Source organism: Pinus tabuliformis, chromosome 9, assembly GCF_031772625.1.
Source record: "Pinus tabuliformis cultivar Carrire ecotype Pingquan chromosome 9, CPIR1, whole genome shotgun sequence".
Lineage (NCBI taxonomy): Eukaryota > Viridiplantae > Streptophyta > Pinopsida > Pinales > Pinaceae > Pinus > Pinus tabuliformis.
The window spans coordinates 1,851,726,978-1,851,749,394 of record NC_142307.1 but is presented as its reverse complement, the minus strand read 5'-3'; positions in this window follow the sequence as shown (position 1 = coordinate 1,851,749,394).

Genomic DNA, 22,417 nt, shown 5'->3' with positions numbered 1-22,417 from the left:
TCACAATCGTCATCAAGCGAGCGTGGTTATTCATTCAAGTGTGCGTTCACACAAACGCAATCGTCATCAAGCGAGCGTGCCAGTCAAGTCCCATAGCAAGCGAGCCTGTCATTTAAGTAAAGTGAAACAAAATCAAGTGCACGACATCTACAACAAGAGAGCCTGATTTCAAGTGAGCAAGTTCAGATGGCGCAGCATATTCAGTTGTTAAACATTCTTCACAGCTTGATCATCTCCAGTGATGAAGACATGGTGCACGTCAGCAAAGAAACTCTTGCTGATATTTCACGGCATCTACAGCAAACGCATGAAACCATTGAGTTTCTTCAGCTTGAGTCCCAACTTCAAAGGAATGAATTGCAAGAAAAGAGTGATACTTTCAAGTCTTTGAACCATCCAGATGATAAGTCATTCATCCCAACAACTTCAAGTGTCGAAGTTGTTCATGAGCAAATTTCTTCCAAACCCATCATCAAGCCCTGGGAAGAGATTCAAAATAACAAGAATCGACGAGGCTTAGGATATGTCCCTGATGACACCAACTTACAAATCCCAGATTATTCCAAGCCAATTAAGTTTGTGAGTGCAGGATTTCTTGAACCACTCACCTCAGCAGGTTCTGAGAACGTTGTAGACAAACGAAATTTCATGCAACCTGAAGTTCATGTTCAACCGAAATTCTCTCATTGTCAAAGAACCGGTCATTTGGAAGATCAGTGTTTTGATCTCCATCCGTGTTGCCATTGTGGCAAGCCCAATAATTCCTCAGCAAAATGTCACAACCACCAAAAATCAGGCAGATTGAAGATACATTATGAATGGATTGATCCTTGGGAATGGTCATCCACAGTCAAACGATTGTCTCAGTTCTACAATCGACTACAATCACACATAGTGCAGCCAGCAGTGAACCGATGATGGTACTCTCATGCAGTTGAATGAGAGAGTACAACAGTGAAACTCTCCTACACCTGAAGGGGGGGAGTTCAAATATATTTTGGAGAAGATTGTCTCTCCTTTCAGCTGACAAAGGGGGGAAAATGTCAATGAAATTGACAAGTGGTTGTCAGACTGAAAGTCTCGACAACATCAGCAAAGCAGCCAGTGGGCATCTTCATCAGCCAGTGGGCATTTGTCATCAGCAGTGAGCGTCAGCAAATTTTCCAGTGGGCGATCGACAGCCAAAGCAGCAGTCAGCAGCTTTCATCATAGCAAAAGCAACATTGAGTTGTTTTTCGACATCTTCAGCCAGTGGGCAATCATCATCAAATTGTGTCAATGGACACCGGATGCTGTTTTCAAGCAAAGGACAATTGGATCCTTTTGCGGCTTGGCACATGATGGAGTTGTCAAGCGTCCTTAAGAGATGAATCAAGCATGCAGCTGATTCATGTTCTCTTCAGATTTGAGTTTTTTTTCAGCATCCAGTTTTGGCGGTTTTTTCAGGCAATGTTTTTGAGGATCAACATGAGAACTTGGAAGATGGTTCTCGTTTTTGGATTTATCATTGAGGGGGGGAATGTTAGACTCTCTCATAAAACAATAATAAATCCAAAAATAAATAAATTAATTAAATATTCCAAGTTAGGAATTTGTGCCTAACTCTTGGGTTGTTCCTCTAAGATAGGAGTTAGTTTAGGTAACTCCTATATTGGTGTGTCTGGTGAGAAATTATCTCAACCAAAGGAGAAATTATCTCAACCAAAGGTGTCTAAGATAGCACGCACTATCTTGAGAACACTGTCTCTCATCTATTTATTTGTAACACTATATTCAATTTTGTAATGGTAATGTGTAATGAGAGAGAAGCATGAGGCTTCAGCCTTTTTCTGCCATATTTTGTGTCTGATTTTTATATGTGTGTTTCTGTAATTTGTCTGAGTTAATCTCATTTTCATTACATGCTAGCTATCAGGGTCGAATCCATGAGAAAAGGGGTGGTTTCAACCATATCTAAACTAGGAACACAAAGGTAGACAATGGAACAACTTGCCTCTAAAACTTAGGAAACCAATTCATTATAGCTCAAAACCACTTGGAACTTGATGTATCTACCCTATGCGGTGATTTTCATCCATACTTACATCAAATACATCATTTACCATGCATAAATTTACCAAGAAAAGAAGAAAAGTTAACCACTGAAGAGACTAGGCAAAATTTTGAGTTTTAGGCAAAATTGACAAAAATTTGCCTGATGCATAGTGCCCTGAGCCTGATGCATAGTGCCGCTTCAAGACTACTTTTGGAGACCTTCTACTTCACCAAATCAATCCCAATATAGCTAGTTGGAAAGATTTGCCTGTCTAGTTTCTGGAACATTTTGAATTTCCTAATTTGGAGTTGACTTTCCCCTTCAAAACTCATTTCTCCCAATACTGCTTCCTGTGGGTCCAAAATGTGGCAGAGAGGGCATTCTTTGAGTGTTTTTTGCCCTTTTGGTGGCCCAGATCTTCTCCAAATTGATGAAATTTTCTAGGTTTGGTTATTTTTTCATGCTGAATCCAAAACTACAAGCAATTTGGCAAAAGAGTGAGCCAATTCAATGCATAGTTCTAGTGGCACTACGCATTAGATGAAATTTTCTGTGTTTCTATTTACAAAAATGCAAAATGAAAAAAAGTTTCTAAAATTTCCTCAAATTTGGCAAGAGGTAACCTCATTAAGTGCTTTGCTGAGCTAATGAAGCTTCAGCCAAGATTTTGAGTTTATCATGTTCTTTCTTGGCATTAAAGGCTCTCCTTAACTTAGCTTTTAGCCTCTTTACCCTTGTTTTGCAAATCTTGTTTCGAGTTAAGTAATGATAGGCCATATGGTGCAACATTTTCTTCTCTTTGTTGGATTTCTAAAGAAACTTCTCAAGGTGAATGTTCACCCTTTCCAATCTTTCTTTTCTTTGCCTCTTGCCTATCTTCTCTAATCATCTGCAGCTCCATAATAGTTTGCTTATCTGTCAACTATTTATTTTCCTACTCAAGAAAGTTGATGATCCATTTGGCCCTCTCAAGTTTAAGTGATAAGGATTGTATTTCAGCCTCCTTCTCTTTGATAATGATGTCCTTGAGTCTTGAGCTTTGAGAGCCCAAATCAGTGACATTGTTATGAAACCAGCTCAAGAAAAGATAGAAAAGAGAGATCAACGCCTTAGAATTCAACCTCTTCGAGGGGGCAACCTCCTTTACATTACATAAATGAACAATTCTTGGATGATACAAATGAAAAAACCTCATTTCTATATATAGGAGTCTAAGGAGTCACAATATAATCCAGCCGACCTAACAATAATAATATAAAGCCACAAAAATAACAATAGAGGGATTCTATGGGGCACAGAAATAACAATATGGGGGTAATAGGGGCAAAACAATATAAATAAGGGGTATAACTACAATAGTAATGGGGTAATTACTAGTATTGTAGGGACCCAACATGCCCCTCTCCTTCAAAAAAGTGTTGTCCTCAACGCTTGAGCAGTTCTGGGTACTCTGAAATTGATCGATTTCGTAGCTGTCGAGTTCTTGTTTCTGTGACTGCTTCCGGTTCCAATATAATTTTTCCTTCCTCGTCAAGTTCTGGCAATATTGTTTGAACTGGGAGCTTGTCGCCTATGACCTTCTTTAAACATGAAACATGGAAAACTGGGTGCAATCGAGAAGCTGCAGGAAGCTCCAATTTGTATGCCATAGTACCAATCTTTTCCAACACCTTGTACGGACCATAATACTTTGGTGATAATTTATTATCCTTCTTAGCTTGCTTTAGGGACATTTGCTTATATGGTTGTAGCCGTAGGAATACCCAATCACCTACATCAAAACTTCTTTCACTGCGATGTTGATCTGCCTGTTGTTTCATTCTATTTTGTGCCAACACAAGGTTATCCTTTAAGAGTTGGAGGACTTGTTGTTGATGTTCAATGTGATGTTCCACTGCCTGAACCTTAGAATTTTCTCTTAAATATGATGTGATTGATGGTGGTTGGTACCCATAAAGTGCCATAAATGGGGTCATTTTTATTGCTGTATGGAAGGAAGTGTTATACCACCATTCAGCCAGAGGCAACCATTTGACCCATTGTGTCTGTTTATCAGATACAAAGCAACGAAGATATCCTTCCAAACATTTGTTTACTATCTCAGTTTGCCCATCAGATTGAGGATGATAAGATGAGCTATGAGCTAACTGAGTACCAAGACAAGAAAATAATTCTGTCCAAAAATTTCCAGTGAAAATGGGATCTCTGTCACTTACAATAATCTTTGGGTTTCCATGTAGCTTTTGGACTGTTTCCATAAATGCAGTAGAAACTGTACTGGCTTTAAATGGATGTGATAATGCACAAAAGTGTGCATACTTGGTAAGTCTGTCAACTACCACCATGATGACACTCTTTCCCTCAGACTTGGGTAAACCTGTGATAAAATCCATTGAAACCTCCTCCCAACGTTGGCTTGGAATGGATAAAGGTTGTAATAGACCCGGTGTCTTAATTGTTTCAATTTTATTTTGTTGGCAAACCAAACATTCCGCCACAAACTTTTGAATATCTGATTTAAGGCCATCCCAAAAAAATTCCTTCTTAACCCTGTGGTAAGTTTTTAAAAATCCTGAGTGCCCTCCTAAGGGAGAAGTGTGCAATTCCATAAGAATCTTTTGTTTTAGCTGGGAATTCTTACAGAGGTATAAGCGATCTTTGTACCATAACGAATCATTTTTCCAGCTAAATGTATCAGAAGTACTGGAATCTTGTTGTAGCTTTCGAATAAGTGCCCACACTTCTTCGTCATTCTTCCATTCCTCCTTTGCTTCATTTATCCAATCTGGTTGGATAATAGAAATGGCACACAACAATGCTTCCATATCCTCATCTTTCTTGAGAGTGCATCTGCCACCACATTTTGCTTCCCTTTTTTGTAGATGATTTCAAAGTCATAACCCAACATCTTTGTGACCCACTTTTGTTGCTCTTCAGAGGATAATCTTTGTTCTAAAAAGTATTTAAGGCTATCATGATCCGTTTTTACCTTGAAGTGTCTTCCCATTAGGTAGGGTCGCCATTTCTTAAGTGCATGGAGTATTGCCAACATTTCCTTCTCATAAATAGCTTTGCTTAAAAACTTTCCCTTGATTGGACGACTTTCAAAAGCAATGGGTCTTTCATCTTGCATTAGAACAGCACCAATTCCATTTCCTGAAGCATCACATTCCACAATAAAGGTTTTTGTGAAGTCCAGTGTAGCTAAGACCGGTGCTTGGCACATTGCCTCTTTAAGATGTTTAAAGGCCTTTGTTGCTTCCAGAGTCCATGAAAATGAATCTTTCTTCAATAATGTTGTTAGAGGTGCTGCTATTCTCCCATAATTCTTAACGAACTTGCGATAATACCCTGTCAACCCAAGAAATCCTCGCAGATGCTTTATGGATGTGGGGATTTTCCATTCCTTAATGGCTTTAATTTTGCTAGGGTCTACCTTAACTCCTTCATGAGATACAATATGACCCAAATATTCCACCTCCTGGACTCCAAAGAAACATTTGGATCTTTTTGCATATAATTGTTTCTCCTCCAATAGTTGTAGCACCTTGTCAACATGTTCAACATGATCCTTCCAAGACTTGCTGTAGATTAGTATATCATCAAAAAATACTAACACAAATTTTCTAAGGAATGGTTTGAAAATTGAATTCATCAAACCTTGAAATGTTGAAGGTGCATTGGTAAGGCCAAAAGGCATGACCAAAAATTCATAATGACCCTCATGAGTTCTAAATGTCGTTTTCAGAATGTCTTCAATCTTCATTCTGATTTGATGATATCCCGAACGAAGATCCAACTTGGTGAAGTAAATTGATCCATGCAATTCATCCAGTAATTCATCAATGACAGGAATGGGGAACTTATCTTTAATAGTGAGCTTGTTGAGCTCCCTATAATCTGGACACATGCGCCATGATCCATCCTTCTTGTGCACCAATACTACTGGAGCTGAGAAAGAACTTTGACTCGGTTGAATTATACCAGCCTCTAGCATTTCTGCAACCATACGTTCAATTTCACTTTTTTGGACATATGGATATCTGTACGGCCTGATGTTTGGAGGAACACTTCCTGGAATCAGATGAATAGCATGATCATGATCACGCATAGGTGGGAGACCTTTGGGAGTCTCAAATACCTTGGAATGATTGTCCAGGACTTTTTGGAGATCTGGAGAAATAGATGATTCCAATGTGGAAACATCTAGCGAACATAATTGTGCAATTACACCTCTTTGCTCCTTTTTTAGAAGCTTTGTCATGCCATTAGAGCTGATTATCTTTCCTGGTTTCCCTGCAATACCCCTTAATTCAACTTCCTTTCCTTCCACAGAAAATTTCATGAAAAGTTCTTGAAAATTAAAAGCTATTGTACCCAAGGATTGTAGCCATTGGACTCCTAGTACAACATCAGCACCTCCCATTGGAATGGAAAGCATTGGGCTAGTCAATACATATTCTCCCATGGATAGCTTGATATTATGGCACTTTCCAGAACAATTTATTGTTCCTCCATTTGCAATCATCACTTGACACTCTGGTGCTGGATATAGGAAGCAATTCAATTCTTTTGCTACCCTACAATGAATAAAATTGTGGGTGCTTCCTGAATCAATCAACACTATTACCTTTTTCTTCTTGATTTGTCCTTCTATCTTGATGGTTTGAGGAGTGGTAATTCCCGCCAATGCATTACAAGATATGGTCGGATTTATTTTTTCTTCATCTAGGCTTTGTTCCTGGAATATATCCTCTTCTTTTGACCTTTCTTGCTCCTTTTCTTCTTCCTCTTCACAATCTATGTAGAATAATTTCTTCTCAGCACACTTATGACCTTTGTGTATTTGCTATCACAATTGTAACAAAGCCCTTTTGCTCTTTTTTCTTCCAATTGTTGTGGTGTCAACCTTGTAGGTTGTGGAAGACTATGGGCAACAACACTTCCGTCTTTATAGTTGTGAATGGTATGCTTCCTAGTTGCCATAATTTTGCTTTCCATTTTTCTTGCTAACCTGAATGCCTTCTCTAATGAATCAGGTTCCCAAAGGCGCACATCATGTTGGATATTATCCTTTAAAGACCCTATGAACACATCAATCCTATGCTCCTCTGGAATATCTTTTACCCTTATGTTCAATTTTTGGAACTCCTCAATGTGCTCCATTATTGAACCCTTTTGTTTGAGACTTATCAATTGGCTAAAAAAAGTGTTGCTTTTTGTATCCTCATAATGTGCTATCAATTCTTCCGTAAAAATTGCCCAAGTGATAAATTGTTTACGAGAACAAAGCCATTGATACCATACAAACTGATTTGGTTCCAAATATAAAGTTGCCATACGTACCTTTTGTGTGTTTTGCACATTATTGAGATCGAAGAATTGCTCCATCTGTAATATCCATGTGGCGGGATCCTTGCCATCAAACTTCCTCATATCGATTTTTGGAACATGGTGAGTCTTCGATCCAACATTAGAGTCTATGGAATCATGATTAACATTTCTTTTGTTCTCATCATGAGTTTCCTTTAGTACTCTCTCCATTAGTGACCATTTCTTGTAGCAACTTATTCATATTTATCTTCAATTCTTCCATCTTATCATCCATGCCATCAATTTTAGCGTCCATGCCATTCACCTAAGCTTCCATGCCCTTTATCTTAGATTCCACGCCATTTATCTTAGCATCTGTTAGCTTTTGTGAGCGTGACATTTGTTGCACTTGTTCTTGTAATTTTGATATATCATGTAGCATTTCTTCCTCTTCTTCATGAGTCATGCTAGAGCTTTCAGGTTCCTTACTAGGTGTTTGCATTTTCTTTCCTCGGGGCATCAGTTACCGATAATAATGCTTTACTATGCCCTTTGAATTCCTTCAAACCAAGCTTATGCAAAAATTAAAAAAAAACTACACACCTTTTTTTACTTTGTAGAAGCCTGATATTGAATCTGATGTATCTCTGTAATTTCGAATCATCCAGTTCTGAAATTTTGACCTATAGTAGCCTTCTATGTCCTCTTTCCAATGCCACTAGTCTGATCCAAATTGGATTCTCCAAGAAAGAGTTATGCACAATCTCCCGCAGTGACCTGATTATAGACTAGTTCAGTAGAGAAAACTTGTATGAAGTTCCACGTGTCACTGTTTCAACCTTTCCGTCCTCTTTCTGTGCCTTCTTACGAAATTTCAATCCGATGCTCAGAAAGAAAGTTATGACGATTTTCCCCAGGTCACCTGTTTTGAATGTAATTCAGGAGTCTGCAAAAAGACCAACTTCCTCAGATCATATCTCCGAAAATATTGCGCGAAAATCTCTGAAATTCGGACCCAAGGTTCAGCGTGATTTCTTCTCAAATGGGTTTTTTTGCGACTTCTGAAACGTCACAGAAAAAACGTTATAGCGAAAATGCCACGATGACCTGTTTGGAGTAGCGAAACCCTAGAATCCAAAGCTCTGATACCAAATGTTATGAAACCAGCTCAAGAAAAGATAGAAAAGAGAGATCAACGCCTTAGAATTCAGCCTCTTCGAGGGGGAAACCTCCTTTACATTACATAAATGAACAATTCTTGGATGATACAAATGACAAAACCTCCTTTCTATATATAGGAGTCTAAGGAGTCACAATATAATCGAGCCGACCTAACAATAATAATATAAAGCCACAAAAATAACAATAGAGGGATTCTATGGGGCACAGAAATAACAATATGGGGGTAATAGGGGCACAACAATATAAATAAGGGGTATAACTACAATAGTAATGGGGTAATTACTAGTATTATAGGGACCCAACAGACATCCTCATCAATCAAAATAAACTCTCTGTCTTGCCCTTCAGGAGAGCTCTCCTCATGCATATTTTGCTTCCCTTTATCGCTTCCTTTCCATTGCTGCCCAACTTGTACTTGTTTAGCTGGAGAAGGAGGAAAAGCCCCTTCCAACCCCAGTGGAGATAGCATTTGCCTATGGTATAATGAAGAGAACGAGACCCCTTCCACTCCTGGTGGAGATAATACTCGCTTCACAGCTACAAAGAGCATCCTAGTGCCTTTTTCATAGGTAAAAAACACAGGAACCTCCTCTATTTTATTTTCAGGCTCCTTTTGTTGCCTGGATGTTTCACCTTTCTCTTGGGGATCTAAAAATATTTGAGGCCCCTTGAAGCACTCATGGGCAATGAAAGTTTCCCATGGCATTCCAAACTAAGTGAGCTAATGCAAAACAATAATTTTGATGACAGAAAAATGATAAATGTTATTAAGTTACTGTGGATATGGTTTTCTCTTTGCAATCACTGTCATCCTCTCTATGTTTTTGCATATCAAATAAGCGATGCTCATCATCCTAGCCCTGGTGAAGTGCATAAACAATCTGATGTGGTAGGCATAAAGTCTGGAGAACCTACCCTCACATGTAAAGTATTTGACGATAAGTTTCATGAGTGGAACATACTGGTCCTCCAGGAATTTAAAAGGAAACACCCTGCTGAGTTGCCATGGTACTTGGCCTTGATATAAGGCTCATAATGTTGCTTACTAGTATTTTTCCTTTTGTTCCACTTTTCCCCTACATCTGGAATTCTTGTGGCCTCTGCAATGATAGTTGGTGAAAGAATGAAGTTTACCCAGTAAGATGTACCATATTGTTATCCATGTTCATCACAAACTGCCTTGCTAACTCATGGTAGAATTTGACCCTCTCAACCATTTTATAAAACTCAAAACGGGACTGATATCTGAAACATGTGGTGGTTAGTGGGAAAGAAAGGAGTTCACTCATGCTGATAGGTTCCACCCTGATGATTTTTCCACCTTTATGAGGCTTCCTGGACTGCACATTTCTTTCTCTTGAGCTATCACTAAGTGTGTCCTCTTCAAAATCTGATTCACTACTTCTTTCCATGCTTGTCTCTATGAGAATAATGGATATGGTGATGATATGGTGAACAATGGATAATAGGTGGGAACAAAAGGTGAGTATGAAGAAATTTTGTAAATGGAAAAACTGTAATGAGATGAGGTAGGGGAATGAAGGGAAGGATTTGGGGAGATAGGGTTTTGATTTATGAGGAACTTAGGGTTTAATAAAGGGGATTAGTTTCTTAGGGGAATAGGGAAAAGGAAAATAGAATCAAGGGGTAGTTTTAGTGCAGTGAAGTTGGGAAAAGGGACAAAGGATGTTGGTTTTGCAATGATGTGAAATAGAGTATGGAGGCAAGCTAGGGTTTGACCTTTAGGAAGCCAAAATCATGAACCAAACATGGAAAACCCTATTTAAGCTTAGGATATATGAACAATTACTTGTTAGGAGGTGAATGCAACATTTGGGAGGATTTGAGATGAATTTGTGTGATTTTGAAGCTTCCCTGGCCAATGCGCGGCGCATTGAGCCCAATGCGTAGTGCCTTCCTGATGCACAACACCAATGTATTTTTACACAGGGAAAAGCTACCTGATGCACAATGCCCCTCTGATGCGCAGCGCCAGGCAAACTTGCTGCAAATTTCAGGTTTTCTCCTCCTTTGCTCAATCTTCCCTCAAAATGTGATTTTGGCTCTCCACTTGACATTTTTCACAATGGAATGACTTGCTAGCATGAATTTGATTTATATACCATACACTTTGATTTTTCTTCATTTCAAACCCATTTTTCTAAAGTCTTAGTCACTTTTATAAAAACTATGTTTTTCAGTTTGAATTTTGACTTCTTTTTCTTGGTAATTTGATGGACTGATGTCTTGATGCTTTTTTTTTTGCAGTGGCAATAGTTGGCAAGGAGACCAGGAATAACTGTTGAGTGCTTATTACATATAGAAACAATTAAATTACATGAAATTTTTACAAAAACAGAAAAACTCTGCATTGTTTTGAGGTGAAAAATATTTATTGAGCATATCAGAAGTAAACTTATGACTTTATGAACCTTCATGTGCCTGTTGACCTCTTTATTTGAGCATGATTGACGAACCCTAAGACCTAATGGGACTAAACCCTAGGACTAGTTGTTATACATGAAATGAAACACGATGATTGTGAATGACTTAAAAAAAGTGTGTAAACAGGTCAGCAGGTGGATATCATGAGGGAAACTGACATGAAACCGCTACCATTAGTTGATCCATGACCTAATGCAATGCAGCTGATCGCATGAGACACCTAATATGCATGAAAAAGAGCAATTTGATCACCGATGGAAGTGTGAAGACACTAAAACTAACATTAGGGTCCATCAAAAGTATGCAACATGGGTACTCCTTGGATGAGGAATTAAATTTTTCATCCAACAAGTACTCTCTCTCAAAATTTGAGTAAAACTTTAGTGAGATAAGTTGAAAAAGTATTTTTATTATTTTGTTATTTTTTTTAATTTTTTACTCCAAAATTGGTGAATCATCCCCCATGGTTGACATCATCAGCTTCAATCCTATTGGTTCTTATAAAGTTTATTTTAATAGTACATTTTTCTCAGGAGGCCCATTTTAGACCTGAAAATTCCCCTAGTGGATCCCATTAGGAAGCTGATTGATAAGATATGACAAAATAACCTATAACAGAGTCAAACATTAGGGATCCTTCCTAAGTTGCCTATTACTTTGGGAGGAAAGGTTGTCTATATCGATGTGATGGTAGTACACAACCTTCTGGATTTAAATTTACTCCTTGGGTGTGACTATGTTTATTTCATGGGAGCTCTTGTCTCTTCACTTTTTCATGTCATGTGTTTCCTGCATGAAGGAAGAACCTTGACTATTGACTAGCTTTCGTTCGTTGGTCCTAATTTGACTCCCAATCAACCATCTTCCCTAAATGGTTCTTATATGCAAGTGGTATCTTCCATAAATGGTTCTTATATGCAAGCGGTATCTTCCCCACCATGGGTTAATTATGTAGCAACCTATCCCATTCACATACCTATTGATGAAGATGAGCCTTTCACTATCTACTCAACTTATTTTGACCTAGATCTAGTAGGTGATGTTGTGCATCATTTACTAGGGGAATTGGAGTCTAATATTTCCATTGGATCACTTGATATATATTTCTTCCATAATGTGGTTCTCCCATCTAATGAGAACCTCTTATAAGCCATGGTCTCTCGAAGGCCATGATTAGGATCAGATTAAAGTCTTTTTCTTGTGTCAAGCTTATTAAAAAATCAATCAAGCTCTTATCAAGATAGTTCTTTTATTATGTCAACCTTGTTTAAAAATGAAATAGGTTCCTATGAGCATAGCTATTTTCCTTCGTAAATCTCGTTAAAAAATGAAACAAATCCCCTTTCAATTCGAGTTTTTGATCAGATCTCATAAATTCCCAGTCGATTCTTTCACTTGATCTCGTTAATAAGCCTTCATTCCATTCACCCAATAACTAGTAGTCTACTTAGGTGAATGAAATGAAGCTTTGGGGGCATTTACCTCGAATTGAGTCATTATGTTGGGGGCATGCAAACTTATTTGAAGCATAGTTTCCCATGTTTCAAGCTTCTGTAAGAATGAAACCATTCCCATTTTATCCCTCATGATTTCCATTTTTATTAGCCTATTTTTCCAGATGAGCCTTGGTCTTCTCATGCCATTGTCACCATTTTCTTGGCTGATCATACACTTTCACTTGGTTATTTTACCCTTTACTTAGGAACCAATGTGATGAGTGGTCTAATTAGACAACCTCTTAACCTCTATGTGATTTGAACAGTTCCATCATGACTAGAACCAGTTTCTACCCTAAATACCACCCGTTCCTCCAAGCGAAGTCCTCTTTTAGCTCTTTTCAGACTCCTAAAAAATGAAAAGATCGTCAAGAAATTACCTTTTCAAACTTGTAAAATTAAATGAAAATACATCTACTCAGTATAAGTTTACCCATTCTCTAGACTGAGGTAGACCAACTACAAAAAAGGAATACCTTAGCCAGACATGGATAAAAGGTTCAACCTTCTGTATTATTTTCTACATTTTTGGACCTCAGGGACTACCTACGAAAATGAACATCTAAAGTTTTCTTTTCGCGTGTTTTTCAAACTCTCTAAACATGAAAAAGAAGTCAATTTTTCACCCTTGCTGGACTCTTTAAAACATCAAGCAGATGGTATCTATCTTGTTTGACTTCATCTCATTGATTCACATGGTTAGACTCATACATTAGTTGGTCATGTGAATGAGATAGAAGACCCTGAATCTAGTTTCCACCATCCCAGTTTTGATGTCAAGATTATACAGAGATCACTATGTATGACAGGTATGATCATACTGACAATCATCGAGTCATGGCTCCACCATTAGTCATCAGTGGAAATGTCGTTTGATCAATATACATATAATTCTTGCTTATGTGTTGAGTATGGTTATGCCTCCCTCAGCAAAAGGATGTCATGATGTAAATGTTTTGTAACAAAAGCCAATCTCGTTGGTTGCTCTTGACCACAACTTGTCACAAGGTAAAGCACTTCAGTCATCAGTCATCATCTTTGACTTTGCGCTTTAGGGGGCACTCTATTATAGGTTATTTTGTCACATCTTATCAATCGACCTCCTTATGGGATCATTCACATCATATTCCCCCTTTATATCATCATTACACAAATCCCTATGCATGAATCTCTCACTCCCCACAGTTTTTGCGCTAAAATGCATCGTCTAAGCCATTTTTAGGACCAACACACCATGGTCTCTTGGTGGACAACATTCACCTATAGGTTTCTCCACTGTGGCCAGCATTGATCACCTATATGTTTCTCTCCTTTGCATTGCGTTGGTTTTAGAAATTCGAGAGAAAGAGAGAGAAGCCTGAAACCTCCATTTCCATAAGCTTCCAGGATCTATTGTAACCATTTACCTTAGATAAAACTTTCAAATTATATCCTATTCTACCTTGGAGTTTCCATCCCTAATCCTTAGATCTCATCCTCCTATCAAGAGTGGATGTCAATCCCAAGGTTGTTAAAAGGATAAGAAATCCCAACTTACCTCACTTCTATATATATTTACAGCCTTCCATATACAAGGGGTTGGATTTTGGAGAGTGATTTTACCCTTATGTTGTTGTTGTGAGAGTTATCATTTCATGCATTTGTAGTGATTGGAGGTGCACTTTGTGACAAAGGAAGGACAAGTCAATAACTTGGAGGAGCTATTCTACAAGATTAACACTTATTTATGGTTGTAACTCACTCCATTTATATCATTACAAAGATTTATTTGTTTTCCTATATGTGATGTCGTTATTTCATGTATTTCATTACCAAGTTGATATGTTGAATAAAGTATATAGATGATGCTACATAAATCTTGTAGTTTCTTGGCTTGTGTTATCTAGCTGTGCAAGTTCTAAATTTGGCAGCTTGAGTTAGGATTGGAGAATTCAAGACAAAGATGGAGCGAAACGTATGATAGATTCCAAGTAGTCTTCATTCCTTCCTCTACTTACTTTAAGGAAAACATTGGGTCCTTTGTCTTTCTATTGCTCTCGGTTATCTACGCCTTTCTATTGCATGTAAATAAGAAGATGATATTCTGCCAGTCGACTCGAATCAAAGGAAGTGACGCGAATACTTCGAGCGAGTGTCGTGGGAATGGGAGAATTTCCCCCTTGTGCTATGGGAAAGGGATAACTACTCTCTAGTGTTTCGGGAGCATGAGGATTCCCCCCCTGTGCCATGGGAATGAGAAAAATATCCCCCGATTCATTGGAACCTAAAGAAATGAGAAGAGCCTGAGCGTTATGAAGTTCACTCCCCGTGGGAAAGGTAAAATTAACTGATGGTCGAATTGATTCAAAAATTTTCTAAACCAATGGTTTGTTAGGAACAGACTCATGGAATTCGCATTCATATAGAGCGGAATTGATTGGATTCAGATTCTGATCAATCACTTCATCAACTAGTGAAGGATTGGGAGAAATATTTTGATAAGCAACTTGAAGATGTGGTTGAGAAGTTGTAAGGTTTTCCAACACTTTTGAGGCTTCATCCATATCAGGAAAAAGGTGAATAGGATGATTTCCTTCACATAGCTTACATGGAAATCTGGCTTTTCCCTCTTTCCCATGGGCCTTACTATTGCTAATTGAGGGTTTGTCACCAAAATTATCTAAAAAAGTTGAAAACAAAGGTCAATGTGAGAATATGGACCAAAATTATAATACCTTGGGAATACCAGGACAATCTCCAAGAAGGTGGCCACCCTTACATAACATGCAAGGGAATTTAACTTCACGGGGCTGATTGAAATATTTCTCAAAATCAATCACATAGGTAGCAATGGTTTCTTGGTTGTCCCCCTACTTATTTTTCTTCTTTTTAATATTCTTTTTCTTCTTCTTCTTATCCACCTAGTTACTAACTTGCAGGCTTTCACCAAAAGAAGAGGAAGAATATTGAACAACTGAATAAGGAAAAGGTTCAAATTTAGGATAAACTTGAGGTTAATATTGTTTAGGTGGAAGAGAACTTGGTTTAGAAGTAGTTTGGACATTCGGAACCATAGGGGTTGAAAATAACCAAACTGAAAAACCAATGGTAAATTCGGGAAGGGGCAATGTTTCCATATAAGGAACGGGATTTTGTCATAGGGGTTCCCTTGATTGGTAGACTCTAGAATTTTTTCCATTAGTCTCAACCTAAGATAAACTAAGGAGTTATTCCATGGGAACGATGTTGTTCCATGGTCAATTAATTCATTTTAAAAATTAAAGACACAAACAAAACAAAGGGGTAACTAGGCATAAAACTTTACCAAGCAACTATGAATTGCAATATACACCTTGAACTAAGGACTTAACATACGTGCAAGAAATATCCCTGAATGTTGTGTTCAGTGTATCATGGTATACAAGGCGGATGACTCAGTTACCTATGGATGGATAGAAACCTATAGGGGACTCCCAAAATATACTCGACAGTACATTGGAGTGCAGTCTGTTGTAGTGTTGTCTAATGTGTAACCATTCGATGAGAGAATTCCCATATACTTATCATGCGTGGAGCATCATCTGATATACCTGAAGGTACATGGAGAACGATCCTCTACACTTACATACATGGAACGACATATCACCCCCGGACTGTAAAGTTGGCAAACAATGACAACTCCTACATGGAGAATGATCCTATACACTTACATACATGGAATGGCATATCACCCCCAGATTGTAAAGTTGGAAAAAAATGAAAACTCCTACATTTAATGATGCCATAACACGTCTCTAGCCTAGACCTCTATGTGATTTTGTTAATGTTACAGATTATCCTTAGGTTGATTCAGTAAATTTTAAGCTGATCTTGAATTAAGTTTCAGTTTCAAGGCTCAAAACTCAATGTCAGCTTAACACACCTATGATGAAACTAATATGACAAAAGTGACTCTTTTCATTTTCCTTTTAATAATGAAAGGCCTAACTAATTAGGGGGAGAGTAAATTAATCAATAATGCAAAAAATAAGTGATGCAGCAATCAATCTCTATAACTTCACTTTTCCAATCAAAATCAAATCCCTATATGTAATGCATTATGCATAAGATTTTTCTACTGGATTCCATTTAGTTTTCATATGAAAACTAAGATATTTGCCTAATCATTGATAAAATAAGCAATTCAAAATGATGACTGAAACACGAATTATTTCAAGCACTCTATGATCAAACAATTTAGTTTGCTAATGACCTAATGACAAGAACAAAGGAAAATCTAAACAAATTCTTATCAAATTCGTTCAAAAACAAAAGCAAACCAAATGGAGGCTTATGAGAGACCAAGACACACTAAAATACATAAGGAGGACCAACTAGAACAAAGTTAATCAAAGAGAAAATCACAAATAGGAAATTTGTTGCATCAAATCAGGATCATAACAGGTGTTGAAAGGGCTAGGGTGCACTGCAACACATGTGGATAGAAGGATAGGGTGCACTAGAACACCCTATCTCTATACCATGGGGTGCGGTGATCAAGGAAAGCCAAGTTCTGACACAAAAAATGCAAGTAAATATAAATGAAAGGTCTTCCTAGGTCTGGTCTTGGCTAGTTAAAGTAGGAAAGCTCTATCAAGGAGGTAATCAAACACAATGAACAAAGAAACAACAACTACAATACACTGATCCCCAGTAGAGTCGCCAACTTGTTATGCGAGATTTACAATTGCGGAAAAAAGTATCTCCCATAGGTTTGGTGGTTAACCTAGAACAACAGAAAGATAAAGGACCCAATTTTATCCTTAAAGTAAGTAGAGGAAGGGATGAAACCTACTTGGAATCTACCATATGTTTCACACCCTTCATGTACATGGTTCATTCAACCATCATATCCTCATACTTGTACATGTACCTTCAACCCCCCTGCTTCACCATCTTCATCAACCTAGGTTTTCTCAATTCACTCATAACCATGCTTTGGGTTTTGTCATCTTACCCTAAACCATGCTCTCAATGCTCCTATATCACACTCTTAAGGAACAACAACACTTTATATGACTCCCCATCCAAATGTTCCCTATCTCTCACGAACTTCATCACATCACACCCAGTAGTTTCAAATTACCACATACTTACACTTACAAAGTGATTTTCATATTGTCATGAACTACATCAGGATATAGATGCCTCATCAGGCTTATGTCACAACTGACTCAGCCAAATTCAATGACTCCAAGCATGGAGATACCAAGTACATACATTCTTACAGTTCACTACATCAAGCTAAACATGACACTATAGACTTGCTACAATGTGTGACACATTATAATATGATCATGTGTTAGTTTTATTATTCTTCACACTTTTACTTATATTTGTACACCATTCAATATCAATTTTTTCTCCAACCAATACTACTTTATTCCATAGTGTTGACATATGTCTTCCTTGGAACAAAATCCAAATATCTCTCTATTATATCGAGGACCTCTATCCTCCTTGCAGAAAACTCATCATTCCTCTCCTAAAATTCAACCTGCAACCAACACTTGGTTTTTTCAAGTGAGAATAATACAGCTCACTTTTACCTAAAAGGGTGTCCAAGCTCCTCCCTTGATCTGAAGAATTGTTGTTTTGTACTGGCTAGAAATCAAACATACCACTGATACCTCAAATTGACAAGGAACCTTTGGGGCCTAACATTAATTGACCATGAAGTTTGCTTAATTAACCAACTTATGGGCCTACTTCGATCTACTGAGATACATGGGTGTCACCTGATGTACTTGTCATTTATCTAGATAATTATTATGGATATCGGATGTAACCATATCAAGCTTACATTCTCTACACATGCCAATCAAGTCTTATGGTGCACTGCTCGACAAAAAATTCACGAAGAAAAATATCATAGTTAGGATACCCTTTTAGCAACAAAAATTCTTACTTTAAAGACATAACAATGATCTTACATAACCAAACATTGCAGGATTACTACATACATCAGCAAGAGATAATGACACAATCACATGAATACAATCTTCCTCTGAAGTAGCTTACAATGTGGGAAATTTGGTCCAAATATTTAGCATCTTCATTCAATGAATGTCTTAGATCTCTAGGTTTTACTTGTCATTTTTTAGAGTCGTGAATCTAACAAAAAAAAGCTATATCTATATTGAGTTAACTAGGCTCAATAAGGCCTTATAATTTTACTCATGATTCCAAGACATAGAAAAAAATTAAAAAACATTTTTAAGAAAATAAATAAATAAATCAATCATCTTTGCCCATGGTAAGCTTTATCAATTAAAACTTTAAACACTAATTAAAGACCAATCACACCCAGTCAACAATAATAAACCCCAGTCTGATGTCCATAATGGTATCTCTCAGTGTTTTGACATGAGTTTGAAACCTTAAATTTCTCTACTCTTTAATGGTACCTTTATTGGTAATTATTGGTGTCCATGATCACTCTCACAGTAGGACCTGAGTCCGATTACAAAATATGATAGATGTCCATGGCCTTGTGTCACTACATACAAGCTCCAACAGTAATTTGTGCCATAATATCCTCATCCCACGAAAATAAAATTCCTACCTTCGAAATATTTTTCATTTTTGTAATCAATCAAATGGATAGTGATTCCTCCAAAGATGTTCAACTTGGGAACATCTGGCATGAAATTTTTGCTGAATTCACCTTTCACCATAACTAGAAACCCTTCGAGGTACTTCTCAAAATTATCCAAAGAACACCTTGCAATGACATGCCATTTTTTTGTCTCTTGACAAAATCTTGCGGGCTCCAAGGACTCGTAAATCTACAGCTAAATATTAAGTCTTCTAGCATATTTTTCCTAGTAGGAAATAAGATGGTTCCTAGTAAGAAACATAAGGTATTCATCCATATTAGGTATGATAGGAAGCTTGGAGAATTTCTTGTCACCCTGCAACATCGCCCAATCGTACATCTAGTATTTCCACAAGAATGCCATGCAACGATATTGCTCAAGAATGAGACTACAAATTCTAAGGTCTACAATGCATGCTACAACAACTAACTGAGAGGGCCCAACGTTGACTATTATAACTTCTTCACCCCCATTTTCATTGAATGATTTGTTGTGTTCGTTTTTCCCAAGTTCCTTGGAGAACTGTTCGTTATCTGTTGGTCTCCATTAATCAACCACGTGATGAAATTCTCCATAGTATTTACTATAATAGACAAATTACCATACGCTTTACCTTTGTTATAACTCTCTGCCTTAAACTAATCCAGAAACGCACTGCTACAATCAATGCAACACTTATGATATTCAAAATCTATACCTTGGCACCTTCTGTCAAATGGTGGCTCCTCCTCACACATATTTTAGCATTCATTACAACACCAAACATCAACATAATAGGTGGAAAGGCAAATTATTTTCACACTATAACAAGCAAGTAAACAATTTATTCTCCATATTGGGTCCTTAGACATAAGGGAGTTAAACCCAATTCCACTCTAATAGCATATTAATATTTCTTAAGCACACTTGTATTAATCAAATATTGTTACAATATAAATACCCGAATGTTTTCACAAGATAGAGAAATTACTTGATCATACAATAAGCTAGTTTAGAAAATCTCTCAACCTCACACCAATATAGGGATCTAGTAAATGGATAATATCTATCAACCTAATTAGATCTAACAACCCCTTAAAGAGTAGGAACGAACTGCTTTACTTAAAAAGCATCACACTTAAGACAAATAGGAGTTATAACTCTAACATGACATGATTTTATGAAAATGATAAAACAAGATGAATTCTCTTTATTTTTGAGGTTATAGGTTATAAAATTCTTTATCTTTATCCACTAGCCTCTAGAGATCATATTATTCAAAACCAGTTGGTTTGAACCATAAATCAATCAAATTGACTAGTTCATTAGCTAATGGGGTTGAATTAGTTGAAAAACTTGGTTGGGCTGATTTGCGTGCTAAGGTTTTCCATTAACCTGCCATAACCAATCGGTTTATGAAAAAACTAGTCGATTTTTCTATAAACAAATTGATTACATCATAAACTGCTTGGTTCATTATTAGCTTGGCTGCAAACCCAATATGAGTTGTGTTTTTTGCTTTTCTGAGTAGTTTTGAGAAAAACTAGTGGCTATTTACCTCCAAATACAACCCCTCCAAGCCTGTAAAAGGATGTAACCCCTCTCATTTTCCTCACACATATCAACCCTAGCAATGTTGGCAATCAATGGTAATGTTAAATTCTTAAAGTAAAAGTGACATTTCCTTTATCTTTCATTTTCGTCATTTTACTTAAATTTTTAACATTACCATGGAATGACTAAGGATGTTTGAGACTGGTTTCAACCTTATTGGATTTCATATGGAGAAACTACATTTTTAGATATCACTCAAAATTCAAAAGACTTAATGGTTTTCATGATTTCAAGATTTAGGAGATTGCAATGTTTCCAATTTATTATGTCATGCGTTAGGGTATGAGATTGGCATCTGATCAAGATCATGAAGTCATTTACGTACCTTGATGCTGGTGGCATTGATTATTGAACTGTGTTGATATTGGTAGTATTGCTTGTTGAAATCCTCTACCATGGCCTTAACAAAAATGTACCCTTCACTAAAAGGAAAACAATAGGTTAGGCATGCTATGCTTTTTCTACCATATTATAAGGTTGAGGAGATGAACCCTTCACTCAAAACAAAATCATTGGTTAGACATGTTAAACTTCTTCAATTTATACCATATATAGGGTTGAGCAATCCAATCCTAAATATTTTGAGCTAGATGATGTTTATGTAGCTCTTGTTGATGATCCCATTTCTAGTAGTGTTGAATCAATGATGAGTTTCATGAGTGATTATGTTGAGCAATGTTTTGTAGTTTTCATGTCTAGTTTTGTTGCTACTACTACTACTACTGAGGTTGCAGAGCGTCTGAGGAGTCCTTAGGCTATGAGCAATATGATGTTTATGTAGCTTAGGTTGACGATTCCATGTCTAGTAGTGGTGATGAGTTTGATCATGATGAGGAGTGATCATGTTGACCACTGATACATAGACTTGTTGTAGGCCACTGGCCCCATAACTTGTAGTATTTTTTTGTACTCTAGAGGTCATTTACAGCGTCATTAATTATGTCTTTTGTTGTTGATATGTATTGCACTCGGTGTCATTTTGATATATTCAACTTTACATGGTATATAGATGAGCAAACTTTTTATATTTTGTCTGTATTGGTTTGGAACCATGGTGTTAAATCTTAAAAATAGTTTTTTCATTAAAAAATAATTAGTTTATGTATTGTTTTAAAGATTCTTTCATTGAGATCTGAGTAGTCAAGTTTTCACTGATTTGATAAGTGAACTGATCCGGTAAGTTTTTATTCTGGTTTTGAATACTATGCTAGAGATACTTAATCTCAAACTTAACACACACACACACACACACATATATATGTTTTATTAATCTGAAAATTGAAATATTATATTTCTTATTCCAATTTTGTATTTGGACGTATACATTTTAATTATGTTAAACTTTAAAAAGGTACCTCCATGTTTAATAAAATGGTTTTTTTTTTTTTTTAATTATTATTATTTTAATTTTTTTTGTTTGCTAAGTTGTGTGAGTACAAAAATGACTACCCGTTTAACCTTTGGCTTGAGAAACCGTGACTTAGGGACATCTAAGCCGTCAAAATCACCACAATTGGCCTAGGCCACACTAACCCTTAACATCACTAGTTTTTGCGCGATGATTTTCGAATTGACGAGCTTTATATTAAAGAGTACCTTAACAATACACCCAATCATTATGTATTCTATACCCCATAAATTATTATTATTTTAATTCTCTCTCTCTCTCTCTCTCTCTCTCTCTCTCTCTCTATCTATATATATGTATATATATATATATATATATATATATAATT